Here is a 17,164-nt window from a genome sequence, read left to right as displayed (position 1 = left end):
TCTTACACATTGCTAAGGGTTGACCTGTACATGGCTTACAGGGCAGTTTCTGACCCGACCCTGATGGAACTGCTATATATAGTAAATAAAACTGCACAAGGGTCACTCGCTCCAGAGACCTTAATCTCACCTTTGACATGAACAAGTCATGATGGAGAGATGGATATATCTCCCAGAGACTGCCACTTCTCTGGAACAAGCTTCCAATTCATGTGAAACAGAGCACTCCCTGACCCTCTTCAGGTGCAACCTAGATCAATGGATGGGTGACCGCAAATTAATTCCTGGGGTGGCTCCCATGACCCTCCTGGACAGAGGAAGTCATCATTAACTACCATAGATCCTTATCTCTGAGAACTTCTCACCTAACCACAGACAATTAGGGTAACTCATGGTAGATATGGCTAGACTTGTATGACCTCTAGGGCTGTTACCCTAAGCTAGCTAAGATAAAAATGCAGGGTAATGAAGTGAAGATGAGATGCTGGCACTTCCCCTCCTACCTGATAAAAAGAGAGGAATTTAAGGAATGGGTAGTGGAAATTATCCATGAATGATTAGGCAAGATAGAATGTACTCCAGCAGTTATATCTAGTGAGTGGCATAAAATGAAAGTGGAGATTAAAAAATAAGGTAGAAGTAAATGAAAAAAGAAATCTGGCTAGGTAATACTTAGAATTATTAAGAGGGACAGACAAAGGTTAGACTACTTCAAAATAAGGTGAGTCGCACAGAACAAAAAAAGGTGCAACTGCATAGTGCTAAAGAGAAAATAAGAGAGTACCTGGATAATATGCATGAGTTTAGAAAGGTTGTTGTTAAGCAGCTGTTTTTGATAACTCCAGAACACAAAAACGTTTAGCACAACGACTTAGGTAACAAATAGAAAGGGTTTTGCCAAACTTAGGGAGCCTGTAATAAGAAACATAACCAGAGATCTTAAAGATATTTTGGAAATTTTATGAAGATTTGTATAAAGCAGAGAAGTGGGGAAATCAAGAAAAAGCACAAATGGAAATATTTATGGAATATTTACATATGCCAATGGTAGAGGTAGATGTGGCTCAGCAATTAACAGTTAAGATAGGAGATGAAATAAAAATGATGTATAATCAATCTTTAGGAAAGTCTCCAGGAGCGGATGGTATTATGGTGGAAGTTTGAAAGTTAGGAGGGAAGAAAGTGATAAAAATCTGGAAGTTTTGGTTCAACAGTATTTTAAAAGGAGGGGAGGTACCAACATCCTGGAAAAAAAAATGCTGTGGAGCCTATAATACCTAAAGACGGTAAAGACCCATCTGATTCAGCTTCATATAGACCCATCTTAATTCTAAACCAAAGTATTTATGTTTGTAATGGTTAAAAGAATGGCGAGGATGATGCCAAAATTAATAGATAATGGACCTGTGTTTTTGTGGAGGGGAGGCAAACATTTGGCAGCATTAATAGAAGAGTGATGATCCAGAGGGAAGCAGAATGTAGGAAAGTACCATTACTGTTAGTGGGCCTTGATGCAGAGAACATATTCAACAGAGTATGTTGGAATTTTATGAGTAGGGCAATGGAAGCATTTGCATTCTCTGATACAATAAGGTTAATTAGAAGGATATGCGAGGGATCCTGTGTGATAAGCTGTGTCTGAGCAGAGGAACCAGCCAGGGGTGTCATCTTTGCCCTTTGTTATTTGCGCTATATTTAGAACTACTGGCAAACAAAACAAGGGACTCTGGAATTCAAGGATATTATTGGTATGATGTTAAAGAGAAGTTGGCATTATTTGCAGATATTATTTTTCTACTTGATGGAATCAGAAAAAGGACATCTCAGCGCTGTGGAATATTCTGGCCATGCCTCTCAACCTCTGAGTGCAAGAAATCTGGACAAAGCCTAATAAGTGGGGGAGGGGAGAGACAAAGGCCCAAAAATAGAGACTGATTTTAAATATTGCTCTTATTCATATCAAAAGCTGCTAGAAGTGTTTTTTGTTTTGCTAGCATGCATTTTCTGAAGGATATAAAATCTAAAACTCAAATGTATATTATTTAGTGACTTCAGTCCTCAGTAATTTGCCAGAAAATCACAAATATTATGAGGAACAGACCAAAAGAGGCAAAATTCTGGACAGTTGAGAGGTATGATTCTGTTCCTGTTTTCCTGTTTTTTTTTTTGGGGGGTGTGGGATATAAAATTTATGAAGACAAAACAAAGGCTATAGCTATAAACTATGTATCCACAAATGCACTGGCCCAGCAGTAACCATATTTATGGGGACATGATTAAATGAAGTATAGTATGGATTAAAAATATTTGGTTATGGCAGCTGAGGATTTGTGGGAAGAGACTAAACAAAAGATAATACAAACTGAGAAACTGGAAGCTCTTGCCTATGGATATGCATAGCAAGATACAAGTAGCAAAAATGTTTTTAGTCCCTTTTGTTTTATACACGGGCCAGGCATATTTTTATCAACCAAAGGAGAAGTTGTGGCAGTAATTAATAAAGAGTTGAAAGGTTTTATTTGGGAGGGGATGAGGGCGAGAGTTAAGTGGGATAAGTTGATCCTTCCAACAGAACAAGGAGGTTTAGGATCACCTGATTTGAAGCTATATTTCAGGGCTGCATAGTTAAGGCTGTTATACATAACACAAGCAGAAATCTACAATTCAAAGTGGAAAGCGAGGATGGTAAAGCGGGGGTAATTCAAAAAGTAAGAAAGAATGGCATTTGGGATGCAGATCCTTAAGGAGAATAAGTCATACAGAATATTATTTTCATAAAGTAGCTGAAAATATACTAAGAAGTAAGCCAACATGGGAATGGGAAAAGGAGATTCTGTCGGTAGGGATGGTTGCAATTAGGGTTGCAGAGAATAGACAAGAGGAGGCTGGAATTTACTGGAGGAAACTGGCAAAGGAACTAGGGTATTGGGAACAAGTAATTAGAGAAAGAAAGATTATAAAATGGGAAGAGGCCAAGAAGGCATTTGGATTGCAGGCTAGTGATTGCCTTCCCTATCACAGATTGATATTAGAATGTAGACAGTGAGAAAGACATAGGGGAATCCTAAATGAAAGACCTGCACTGGATGAGTTTTTAATTGAATCTAGAACGTATGCTGTTAGGGATAATTAGAAGGTATACAAAATATTCCACAGTAGCTACAGGAATCAATCAAAAGAGGTCAGAAAAGATTGGGAAGAGAGATTAGATGTGCAATTCACAAAGAAATAATGGGAGGACTTGTGTATGTCTCTCAAATATACAACAAAGTCTAGAAGATTTAAGCTTTTTTACTTGGAAGTATTTGCTTATATATACTTTTATACCCCAAGCAGACTCCAAATATTTTCCCCAGGTAGGCTGCAGATGTTAGAGGTGTAATGGGAAAGTAAGAGGTAACTGGGAGCTTATGTTTTTGGAGTGCAATGAGTTGGCAGATTCCAAATTCCATGCAAAGTACTGTATCAGGAATACTGGGTTAGGAAATGAGATGGGAGACAGGATCTGAATTGTCTAGAAACAGAAAGGCCTTGTTAAATTTTGTTAGCTGCCTAAAAAAGCAATTACTAGAAAATGGAAATCAAAATCTAAACGAACTATACTTGAAGTAATGGGTATTGTAACAAAGATAAAAGAACAGGAAGTGGGATCTTTAGACAAGGGTAGGAATAAATTACATAGATAAGAAAGGAAACAATGTGAACAATACATGCAGAAAATGTTTTAGAGGAGGATTGAGGTTTACAAGAAGGCAGGAATTGAATAATTTATGTAGTGTTTACACGTTATTTATCCTCTAATGTTTGCAAATGTGAACTTGTTAATATGGTTTGATTATTTTTATATAAATAAAAGTTTGCCTATCACAGGAGTAATAATTCAATAAAGGTGTTTGAAAAAAGAACATCCCAGATGATGATTTAATTAGATTTTAAATTTTCCCTTGGATAGAGATTGTGTTTGGCCTGTCTGTTGCAGAGGTGATCAAAATATGTGATGAAAGCGGCAAGCTGATCCAGGGAATCAATATTTTTCAGCCCTCCTTTTCCAAATTGTCCAAGTGAATTTATATCTCCTCATCCTAGTTTGGCAAAAAACAGAATAAATAGTCTCAACAAAATTCAGGTAAATTGACGTTTAAGAAAAAATGGCAAGGGGGTTCCAAAATGAAGTCTCAAATCTCCCAAAGCCAAGGACAGTCCATCAAGTCTGAATGACTGTTCAAGAGACCTTGTGACCCCGCCCCCTACCACCCTGGCCATTTTTCTGTTCCAAAAAGTCTGAATCTACATTTTTTCTCCTTGGAAACTTCTCCTTTAAGGGGGTCATTCACCATCCTCCAGATTAGACTCTTGTTTCTTCATCACATGATGTCCCAAGAAGTGATATAACCAGTTCTTCCTTCCTCAGGTATGGAAGGGTGTTTATTCAAGGATGTTCCTAGTGCCAAAGAAAGAAAATGCTTGGAGACCAGATGTTCTTGGGATTTCCTGCCATAGAAGCCCTTGGCCGGCCCGACTGCCAGAGTAGAAGTCTTCCCTCCTCCTATCACCAGTGGACAACCTTGACTGATGTCAGTGCACTGGGGTATAAGTTGAGTCCACCTGCATCATTACCTCAATTCGTTCTTGCTGTCAGAGCCCAAAGCAGATGAAGCTGTACATGCGTTGGTCTCTCAGCTCCAGGGTGAAAACATCTAAAGCTAAGTACCCCATTGGGGAACTTTTTCCTTTTTCAAAACTGTCAGAGAAAATTAACAACTATCTCCATTCTGGTAAACAAATTCCACACCAGAATTTTCATACCCTCTATGTTACTTGTTTAGGCCCTTCACAAGACATTCCAAATTGTCATTTTTGTACCTGATTCAACTCCAGAACTATTAGGTGTAGGGCAGATATTTTAGCAAGGTTTCTTAGTGAGTCTCCCGAATTTCCGCATGTGATGGTGTCCTTTCCTCATCCTGACATCAGTCTGACTAAATGCAAACGGCAAAAGCTTAGGCCTTCTAAACACAACTGTTCACCATCAGATAGCCCACCACTACTGGTTATCATGGACGTCGGTGAGGCGCCTTCCCAGCCCTCTGTTGCAATTGAGGTAATGTATAAGGCTGCTACTGAGATCCTTTCAGAGGCCAGTATGCCATTGGAACCCTCTACACCATCACCAGTTACTGAATGCCGTTCATCTGTCAGGTCTGAGACCACTAAGCAGGCCTCAGCTGCTGGCAAGCAAAGCTCTAACATTATACCTCAGAAGTATTCAGGAGCCCGTGTTTCCGACCCCTCCAGGTCAAAACAAAAATCCACAACTAGAAAATCTTCATCTCATCTTTCCAGCCCTTCCAACTGTCAGTCTCAAAAGGAATTAGTTAGTTGGCAGATGACTTGCTTTTTCTGGCAAGGGACAGACCCCCCCCCCCTGACTCTACCTCTGGGAAAGGGAGAAAAGACACTATCCTTGAGGTTCTTACTGACCCCTTTGAAACTGGGCAGGACTTTGACCAGGAGGGCTCAACATTTGCAGATGACCCTTTCTTGTCTCCCTTTCAGGAGTCTGACTCAATGAAAACTTTACCTTTGGCCTCTCCTCCGGAGGATATATCCTTTGAGGAAACATTACACTCCTTTGGGTAACTTTTACATTGGGAAGAAAAAGATAATCCCCTACACAAGAAGAGAGTCAAGGAATTCCTTCACTACCCAGAACTGAAACCCAGTGGCAGTACCCCCAATTTTGGTGGTGGTTGATGATGTCTTTCTAGAATCCTCTTTGAGACCAGATTCCCTTCCCCCTGCACCCAGAAAATCTGACACTTTCTACATGGTTATGGCTTCACATAAGCACCTTTTCAATAACAGGTAAACAAAAAACTTCCCAAACACTGTCTTCCAAGACCACGTGAATAATCCACTACGAAACCTGCGTTTGAAATATTTATTTAAGCTTCTCTTTAAACATGCACTTTTCGTCAGATTTAAGAATCCAACTTCATCAGAAACAAAACTTTAAGTTAACAATCTACTAGAGCATTTTATAGCACCCATATCTTATTGAAATCACATTGAAGTCACGCAGCACTACACATGTACTACGCAGAGAGCTCACCCTACTGGTGAGACTTGCAACTACTAGTTAATTATTTATTTTTTATTGTTTGTTTTTTATATATTGTTTAATTTCTACCTATATAAAATCTCATGTACATGCAGGTCGCAACTCGGAAAATATAATGCTATAATGAACAATGATAAAAAATATTATACTAACAAATATAAAACAATATATATAAACAATCTCCAAGTAAAAAGTTGTGTTAAGCTTTATATAACTAACAAAGTTAAAATAGTTAAAAATAGATGAAAATAAAATTTTGACTTGTAATTTTGATCTCAAAGAACTACACATATATTTGCTCGTAAAAGCAGCAAAGTCTCAAATCTAAAAATACAAATGAGAATTCACCTTAACAGATTTTTTAAGCGTAGGACACACATAATCGAATTACACTTATTCAGGCCAGGAAACTGGCAGGCATTCAGCCTCAATTGCCAACAAAGCTCTAACCTTTCCAGTCTAAGTGACTCCGGACCACCTCTTCCATCATTATATAGTTGTTGTATGACGCTAAATTTAAAATTATGTGTGGGCTGTTTTAAAATGTGTCTTGCCAATGCATTTGTGGATTTACTAGTTGATACAACAACTGTTACCCTCATGGATATATTTGCATTGTACACATATAACACATGAACATACCCCATTCTCTTTTTTCATCACCGTGGGCTCTGTTTCTAAGATTTGTTTCAAGTTTGCACCACGTCTAAAAAACTATTTTAGGCATATTCGGACTTGTGCGTGTCTCATTATGGTTCAGCAGTAACCCCAATTCTTACAAATGATGTTAACTATTTCAAAGGATTCCATGGCAAGGTGGAAATAAAGCAATAAGGGCTAAACAACTCGTCAGACCCCTGTTTGTCGGAGGACTACTATATTCCAAGTGTTTACAACCCTCCTACTCATTTGATTTTGTCATTCTTGCAGACTATAACCAAGAATGTTATCGATCTTAAACACTGAGACATGAAGTGAAGTGTCAAGAAAGAAAATAAATACATATGAATAGAGTGAAATTCCTTGTTGTATGTTTATATATATATATTGTGCGTATGACAAGAATGTTGAATTTTTTGAAGATGCCAGCAGCTAGACTACCTATTATTTCTCAAGAGACCCAAATTTCAAAAGATTCCTGGTCTTTTTAGAGATGAAGTGAACTTGGTGACAGAATTAATAGACATAGTACTGTCTTATAACATGGGGTCCCCATGGGGCCAGTGTGGCTATCACGGTCATGGCACACTGGGAGAGGTGCCAACAACACATAAATTTTATTGACATTCTTTGGGCGACATTTTTGTGATGTTTGTCGGCCACTTATTCTATACACAAGGACAAGATTTCATATCTGACATTGAATTAAGGAAAGATTATAGAGAATTAGTTTATTTAGCAAAAATTTTTGTAAGAGTACTTACTCAAATTCCTTCCTTCATTTTGAAGAAATCTGTGATTAAGCTAGGATGTCCACAAAAGATGAGGACTTTATAGCTGAATGCGATACACTCAAGAACTTTTCTTACCCTTGATTTGTTATGACCCTCCTCGAGGAAGTGAGAGCTAAGAGACATGGGGGTGTGTTCCCACCAATTTTGTGTAATAAAAATACGACTTTGGTTTGTAGTGACAAACAGGGGTCTGACGAGTTGTTTAGCCCTTATTGCTTTATTTCCACCTTTGCCATGGAATCCTTTGAAATAGTTAACATCATTTGTAAGAATTGGGGGTTACTGCTGAACCATAATGAGACACGCACAAGTTTCCCCGAATGCCCGAAAATAGTTTTTAGACGTGGTGCAAACTTGAAACAAATCTTAGAAAACAGAGCCACGGTGATGACAAAGAAACTGGGTACATTCAAATGTTATATGTGTAACCAATGCAAATATATCCATGAGGGTAACAGTTGTTGTATCAGGGATGTTAAGATCAAAGCCAAGGACAAATATGACTGCAACAGTAAGCAAGTAGTGTATTTGGCAAGCTGCACCCACTGTCCCGCGTTCTATGACGGCAAAACCGACAGAAGACTAAGGGACAGGATATATGAACACATATACAGTATTTCACAAACAGCTGGTACGGTCGCCCTTGACCCAAGATAGAGAGCCAGAAGTTTCTTATTTAAAACAGAAGTTTTATTCCAAAATACAGCCAGTACACAAATGCGAATAAGATAAGGTTAAGCGCTTTCATCTGGAAATGCCAGATTTCTTCAGAACCCTTATTCACTGTAACTACCTTGCTTATGAAGCATTTTTGGCACCCATTTTAATTAAATTAATTAATTAAACACATCTAATTGTCTTAATACATTGGGACCCCAAGAATGCGTTGAGTAAGCATATTATAGAAAATGGTAAAGATCACACTTTTTTATTTGCTATTATTGACCAGGTTGAGATGGGGGATAGAGGAGGTAATTGGAAGACATACCTTGCATGGGTTGAAAGTAAATGGCAAATATGTTTGGATGCAACCACACCTCCGGGTATTAATGACCATAATGACCATATTAGCCTTAAGCCTTTCTTAGCTCTGCAGTAGGATGTAATTGAAATGTTTATCATGTATGGAACAAATATTAGGAGTCTCAGTACTTTGTGTTTGTGTTAATGTTAGTATATAGTGTACCATAGGAAGGTATGCATCTATTAAGTAGGCACCGTTCAGCACACATTGTAAGTTTAACATTAAGTATTAGTTTTAGTTGTAAAATATGTTAACCAGTGTTTATATATTAAATAGCATAAGTTAATTTTTACAATATATATACTTTATTAGTATATGACATACAGGAGTAGATGTCTTATAAATGTTATTTTACTTAGACATTCTATTTATTTAAATGTTATTTTACTTAGACATTCTATTTATATAAATGTTATATAAATGTTTTTAAATGTTTCAAAATATTGGGTTATACAATCCTTTTACATACATATATTTTTAACAAAGTATTTTATATAAAATGTATTAAGACAATTAGATGTGTTTAATTAATTAATTTAATTAAAATGGGCGCCAAAAATGCTTCATAGGCAAGGTAGTTACAGTGAATAAGGGTTCTGAAGAAATCTGGCATTTCCAGATGAAAGCGCTTAACCTTATCTTATTCGCATTTGTGTACTGGCTGTATTTTGGAATAAAACTTCTGTTTTAAATAAGAAACTTCTGGCTCTCTATCTCGGGTCAAGGGCGACCGTACCAGCTGTTTGTGAAGTATTGGTTGTGTACACCATTAGTTTGAGTTACTAGACATATACAGTATTAACAATAGTAAATCCACAAATGCATTGGCAAGACACATTTTAGAACAGCCCACATATAATTTTAAATTTAGCGTCATACAACAACTATATAATGATGGAAGAGGTGGTCCGGAGTCACTTAGATTGGAAAGGTTAGAGCTTTGTTGGCAATTGAGGCTGAATGCCTGCCACTGGCCTGAATGAGTGTAATTGGATTATGTGTGTCCTATGCTTAAAAAATCTGTTAAGGTGAATTCTCATTTGTATTTTTAGATTTGAGACTTTGCTTTTACGAGCAAATATATGTGTAGTTCTTTGAGATCAAAATTACAAGTCAAAATTTTATTTTATTTTCATCTATTTTTAACTATTTTAACTTTGTTAGTTATATAAAGCTTAACACAACTTTTTACTTGGAGATTGTTTATATATATTGTTTTATATTTGTTAGTATAATATTTTTTATCATTGTTCATTATAGCATTATATTTTCCGAGTTGCGACCTGCATGTACATGAGATTTTATATAGGTAGAAATTAAACAATATATAAAAAACAAACAATAAAAAATAATTAACTAGTAGTTGCAAGTCTCACCAGTAGGGTGAGCTCTCTGCGTAGTACATGTGTAGTGCTGCGTGACTTCAATGTGATTTCAATAAGATTTGGGTGCTATAAAATGCTCTAGTAGATTGTTAACTTAAAGTTTTGTTTCTGATGAAGTTGGATTCTTAAATCTGACGAAAAGTGCATGTTTAAAGAGAAGCTTAAATAAATATTTCAAACGCAGGTTTCGTAGTGGATTATTCACGTGGTCTTGGAAGACAGTGTTTGGGAAGTTTTTTTGTTTACCTGTTTCAAACCATTTTTAAGGCTTGTGACCTTTTCAATAACCCTTGAGCATATCCACAGATCTTTGGTCCTGGACTGCAGGGTTCCAGAACCAGCACTCCCAAGAACCCATATCCAGTGATATGCAGGGTAGAGACCTTGAAAGTTCTGGCAAGAAAAGTATACATTTCCTGTCACACTACCTATGAGGGCATTGAACTGTCAGTTCTGCTTAATAAAATACCAAGAGCCACTGCTGGATCAGATGAAGCAAAACTTTTGACCATTGAAAATAAGACCTTATCTCAACAATTAATGGATGTTTGCAATTCCTTTTCACAAGTGATCAACCATTCCTTGCTCTGTAGATTTGATGCTTTACAGGCTGCCAGCAGGACCACAGCCACTGGGTTTGTCATTAGAAGGCATGCATGGCTAAGAGAGCAAGACCTCCCTGAGCAGGTGAAGTCCAAACTTCTGGACTCTCCTTTGAATAAGGAGTCATTTTTTGGCCCACAAGCAGTAGCTATTCTCAAAGAGGTGGAGGACAGAGCTAAGTCAAGACAGACAGCCAAATCCCTTGTGCAGATGCAGCCCCCACATTTCAGCAGAAACTACCCCACCAAGCTCTGCACCTTTTTTCCTAACCCTCTGCAGGCCAAAGGAAGGTCCACAGGCTAAAGAGCCACACTTAGCAGCAGAGACTCAACCAAGACTACTCCTCTACCCTATCACCAGGGACTTCCTGTACCACGGTCCAGTACCAACAGTTCAGTGCATTGCAGACAGGCAGGGTGTGGGACATAAATTCTTGCAGCTTGGGAGGTTGAATTGATGGATATAAGCTACTCATGAGAAGATCATACTTCCTGGGTATGGAGAAAAAGAAGTTACCCCAGAAGGAAGAAGTTTGTACACTAATGCCAAAGTAGAGTATGCTTTGCGTAATGGATTCAAGGAGACATAACCTCATCTTCTACAAATCTTCCTACAGACAGGAACTTCTCTTAACTCTGATCGACTTTGCCTTTTCAGCCAATCCCATTGTCCTGCTCCCCAAACTGTGATGCACATGAGAAGACCTCTGTGGCACCTTCACAAGGTAGGAGGCCAACAGCCAAAACTTCCTTTGGTCAGAAAAGACTTGTAACTGGCCTAAAAGGGCATTCCTTTGTGATATACCCAAGACTTTACTCTAACCTCAAGCCTTCCACTCAGCTAAGCGCAAACTATAACTTTAATTCTCCAAGGACAAGTTCATTTACTTTCGTACTACTGGACTACTACTTCATACTAAAGGAAGTTGTGACATCGCCACTCTGGGCCAGTAATCAAGGAGCCTAAATCCTCACCACTGGCACTGAAGAGGAACATTCACTTGGGATACAAATGGATACACTCAGTATTTCCAGATGCAGACCTCTCTGCATTAAGCACAATTTCCCTTAAGAGCAAACAGGGAGCACACTCAGCCCAGGGTCTAGTCTGTCCGGGTCCCCAATAAGACTCCCCACAGCTGCAGAGTTAATTCCTCAGCCGAGTGCCGAAGCCAGGTTCTCCACTACTCTCTCTGTGAAACCACTGCTTCATGCCCCTGCTCCAAGTAGTGCACACACACACACACACACACACACACACATACACATACACACACATACATACATACATACATACATACACACACACACACACACACACACACACACACACACACACACACACACACACACACACACACACACACACACACACACACACACACACACACACACACACACACACACCTGGGAAAGGTTGGCACAGGTTTACTAGCTATTCCCCCTTCTTCCCAGACTATAGGGTAGTTATCACTGCCACCAGGCACTACAAAGCCAGCTACCCAAGGCTCTAGTAAGGGCACCCAATTATACTGAGTGAAATTAATATGAATAAAAATTGTAATGTTGACCAAACAGGAAGGCTTTTAGGAGTGGCCCAAATTATCTCCAAATAAATATATGCAAATGCTCTCAAAACCTAAATATTTTTCTAGAGGTGCCAGCCACATTGAAAAGTTTAAAAATATTTAATAATAAATAATAAAAGAACATCACAATACTCAATATCTATTTACAATAAATGTTAGAGTTTCAGTCACAGTAAATTTTGAAAATATCACAGCTGGAAAGAGTCATACACTTACAGAAAAACAATACTTAACCATTCTCATTATATTCTCCTGACTGATGTGGAGAATTACTGTTCCTGCTTACTGAATAGAGCAAAACAAGATGCTATGGGTGAGTGGCCCTTGTCAGATCCAAGACAGAATACAGAATACTGAGAACAATCTCCTACTAATATCTAAATATTATTTCTGGGTTACAGAATGACATCACACACATCTGGTCATCTGACTCTGATTCCCCGACTATCCCCATCACTAGAAGCTGCCAGGATTTTAGCACCAATGTGTTACCATACACACAGATAGAGTTTTACTCCAATCTGCTGCAGCTCCTGGAAGTCATGAACTATGAAGCACGTCCTTTCTTCATACAGGAGCTAATAAACCATACTTCTTACAGACATTGTGTCTCTGACTTCATTTAAACTGTGAGATAACATCTCTGTATGTCCTAAGTCCAGTATTTAATTTCTTTGGTGTTTTCAAGTTTGAGATTAACCTCTTCTCTTCTTTTTCAGTATTCTCTGTTAAAACATATGCATTTAAACAGTAACAATAATACATGTACATTTTTTTTCTTTCCAGCAGAGCACACAGTTGTTGCATTTTAACACAAGTGACTTTACAAATATATGTTTCAACACAAGCATCTGTACAAATCAGTTTGACATACAAATGACATATAATTCTTTACAAAATTTCAGCTAGCTGTGCTGGCATATGTTACATATCCACTGCCCTATGTCTTCTGGCATGGCTGGCAGTACCTCCTATCATCAAATCTCTCTCCCCTTTGAATACTCAAGCTAGTTTTTCAAATGCCCCTTGAAAATGTTGCTTGAGAGGAATGAGCCTATCTGGGAATACATTACCCCATACCCTGTCTTGAGAGCCCATCTGCATTGGTATTGCTAACCCCACTACAGTGCTGCATTGTCATATCATATGCAACCCTAGGCTTCTTCCTTGGTAACTTGTCATTTTGCTGTCTGGCTTGCTGTAGCCATAGATCCCCCTTAGACTCCTCCTGCATCTTACTGCAAATACTTAACACAAGTCCCTCCCTGTCATGGTAAGCTTTCATCATGTTAACATGGTACAATTTGTGTCCCTGCATCCTTTCTAGCAGTTCTACCATGTAGTTAACATCACTGACCTTCCTTACCACTTTGAAGGCTCCCTCCCATGATGCCTGCAGCTTATTGTGTCTGACAGGAATGAGAACCATCACCTGCTGTCCCACAGCACACTCTCGGCTCAGCATTCCTGTCATACCATACCTTTTCCTGCTGTTGGACTCTTGCCAGGATGTTCTTCGTGTTTCACTGTTGCAGTTATTACATTTGGGTAATCCTGCTGGCAGGTTGCCCTCAGTCGGCCTGAATTCCAAAGTCCTAGGTCCTGCATTGGCTGCTGTCACCCCTTCCCTGACGTCCGGTCATCAGGGCTATAAAAGAAGCAGCCGACACCATTTTCTTCAGTCTTTTTTGCCGCATAGTGCCTGAAGCAGAAACAGTTCGCAAGTGCCGGTTGGCTGTCTCCTGAGATTTTCGTGTTCAAATTTCGGATTCGAAGTCTTCAATAAAGCTAAGTACCCCGCTGGGGAAACTTTTTTCTTTTTCCAGACCGATGTCAGAAAAACTAAATAATTGTATTTCTTGTGGAAAGCAAATACCTCATAAGGATTTTCATTCTTACTGTATTCCTTGCCTAGGCCCTGATCACAACGTTTCTAGTTGTCAGTTTTGTGCTAGATTTAACCAACGCACTATTAAGCGTCGGTATGATTTTGCTTTAAACTATTTTGGACGCTGGTTTAATTATCCAGAACTGTTGTTGGATAGCCATCCGACTACCGGAGTTCACAAAAAACGCAAAGAAAAAGAGAGAGATAGACAACCAAGGCCCAAAACTGACGACGAAGCTTCTCCTAAGCCTGTCGCCGGTTCTCAGTGAGGCGCTTTTGCAGCCCCTGACGCCCGCTACTTTAGAGTCGCAGCCCGTTACCGACTCCCACGTGGAGTCGGCCATGCTGCTGGCAACTCAAGGTATTGGAGCCTCGTATACTATTCCTTCAGATGGGTTCAGAGCCGCTGAGCAGGCACCAGCTTCTGAGGGTGTATTCAGACCTAAACATCTTTGCATTAAACCAACTTCAGCTTCAAAGGCAAAGACTAAAGCACCTTCTAAAGCTAAGAAACAAACTTGAGAGCCATGTGGTCAGGCCTCTATGCCCAAAAAACAGATGTTCAAAATGGCCGAAGACTTGATTACCTTGATCAGGGGTTCCCATCTCCCTCCTGGTAAGAGGCCCAGGCAAGAGACTGACTGTGAATCTTCAGATCTGATTTCCATTTCTTCTGATTCCTCTTCTGATCAGGAATATACTCTTCCCCCTATGAGGATTCTAATGCTGAAGAATCTATACCTTCAGCCTCCCCTGCAGAAGACTATTGTTTTGGGGAAACCTTGCATACCATGAGGGAGCATTTCCACTGGGAGAGCCAAGATTTTTCAGAATCTAAAAAAGAGGCTCAGGGATTTCCTTTTACTACCTCAACACAGGCCACTAGCCATTCCACCTGTGTTAGACATTGTAGATGATGTGTTTTCGGAGTCTAGTCTTACCCCTGACTCCTTACCTCTAGCTCCTGTTATGCCTGACCGATATTACAGGGTTCCTGACTCTCATACATTCCTTTTTAAAAACCCTGCTGCAGACCCAGAAACTATTTCTCAGGGTCCCAAAGGAGTTGAGGCTTCCGCTGCAAAAAACCCTACCCCCTCTGACAGAGATTCTAGGGCACTGGATAGATGGGGAGAAAAGGTTTACAAATCTGCTACCTTGGCTATAAGGGCCTTAAACTATCAGTTTCATATGCTCAAATATCAGCAACATGTCATGGCATTGCTTAAACAGAAAATGTTGTTAAACTCTGAATGTGCAGAAAACAAGGAAATGCAGGATTTATTGCATGCAGCTGAACAAGTTGGAAAGCATACTTTGCAATGTGATTTTGATTCTTTGGAGGCCTCCTGCACGGCCGCAGTTACGGGCTCTGTAATTAGGAGGCATGCTTGGTTAAAGGAACAAAATCTGCCTGATCATGTCAAAGCTAAATTATTAGAGGCACCTTTACAGCATGATACTTTGTTTGGTGTTAAGGCAGAAGAGATGTTAAAGAAAATGGAGGACAAAGCTAAATCTATGCAAACGGTCAAAGATTTTTTACAAGTACAGCCACCTAGGTTTAGTAGACACTGGCCTACAAAGAATTGGTCTTTTCCTGTGTCAGACAGACCTCAAAGGGGCAGATCCCAGGCGCAAAGTTCATACAGGTCAAAGCAGTGGGGTGCTTCTACCTCCAAAGTTGGAGAAGACAAATCACAACCATACAGGAAACAGTCCCAATGACTTCCCTCTGCCTGAACCAAGCACTTATCTACTGGCAGCACCCTTAGGGGGAAAATTAACACTTTTTTCTCAAAATTGACACATTAAAACCCAGGACAAGTGGGTTCTAAATATCGTGTCACAAGCCTACAGGTTCCATTTCCATACCCTGCCAAAGGCAAACGGCAAAATCAATGGGCAGAGGCACAAAAACAAGTCTCATCCCTCATGGACATGGGGGCCATTCAACAGGTAGCAGAGCAAGAGCAGGGACAAGGATTTGATTCAAGACTGTTCTTGGTACCCAGAAAGGACAAGGCCTGGAGGCCAGTACTGGACCTATCTATTATGAATACATTCCTGGATATACCAAAATTCAAGATGTTGACCTTGCAGCAGCTTTCTGCCCATGCTGGGCAAGAACGCTTGGCTTGTGACTTTAGACCTAAAAGAGGCATACCTGCATGTCCCAATCAGACAAATATGCAGAAGATCCAAATACAACTCTGACCCAAAGAAACCACCGACTGTGATTTAACAAAGAAGGCAACCAAGCAAAACCAATTTTCTTTATTTTCTAGCGCTTCTGTGTTTCTACCTTCAAGGAATATCAAACAATAAAAACACAAAGCATGTACTCTTGTATATAACATTCAATTAGCAACACATACCCACTAATTACACTGTGAATTTCTGTCTTAAAGCAAACACTTCCAATTTAACTCCTTGTTTAGACCAGTAGGTATCATGGTTATATATTTTAAAATAAAGATACTTTGTTTGTATAATAACTTCTGTTTTATTACATTTTCATCATTGTGAAGGAGAGGAGAGTTTGTTGTCTATAAATATGCAGAAAATACCTCATATTCAAGGTTGGCTCAATGCATTACCAATTCTCTGCACTGCCCTTTGGCTTATCTACTGCGCCCAGGGTCTTTACAAAGTGCCTGGCACCAGTAATTGCATTCTGCAGACAAAGAGGAATACAAATATATCATTACTTGGACAACTGTCTAATTCAAGCAGAGAACAAGGACATTCTTTTACAGCATCTGGCGTTTGTGCAAAGACTCCTAACATGCCCTAGGATACACAGTCAACGAAAAGAAATCAAAACTAGTACCCTCTCAAAAGATAATATTCCTGGGTGCAAGCTTAAATACAACTGCCCAGATGGCTTATCTCACGCCAGACAAACAATTTCAAAATGTTGGCAACAAAGTCCCAGTTATCTGCAAGAAAAATTCTGCAGGCTTTGGGCTTTGGGCTTTGGGCTTCATGGCATCCTGCATCCTACTAATTCCATATGCAAGACTGCATATGAGGAAACTTCAATGGTACCTAAAAAGTGTTTGGACTCAACACTGCCACAGCCTGGAAACTATAATTAC

General features: G+C 39.4%; 1 protein-coding gene across 3 annotated transcripts in view; it reads left to right on the top strand.

The window, feature by feature from the left end:
• The window catches only part of PPP1R21 (protein phosphatase 1 regulatory subunit 21), a 1,169,673-nt gene that overhangs the window by 977,089 nt on the left and 175,420 nt on the right, over positions 1 to 17,164 (top strand). The window lies entirely within an intron of this gene.

This window comes from Protopterus annectens, chromosome 1.part2 (assembly GCF_019279795.1).
Source record: "Protopterus annectens isolate FY-2018-M chromosome 1.part2, PAN1.0, whole genome shotgun sequence".
NCBI lineage: Eukaryota > Metazoa > Chordata > Ceratodontiformes > Protopteridae > Protopterus > Protopterus annectens.
Note: the sequence above shows the minus strand (reverse complement) of the source record. Positions and strands in the feature narration are given on the sequence as shown.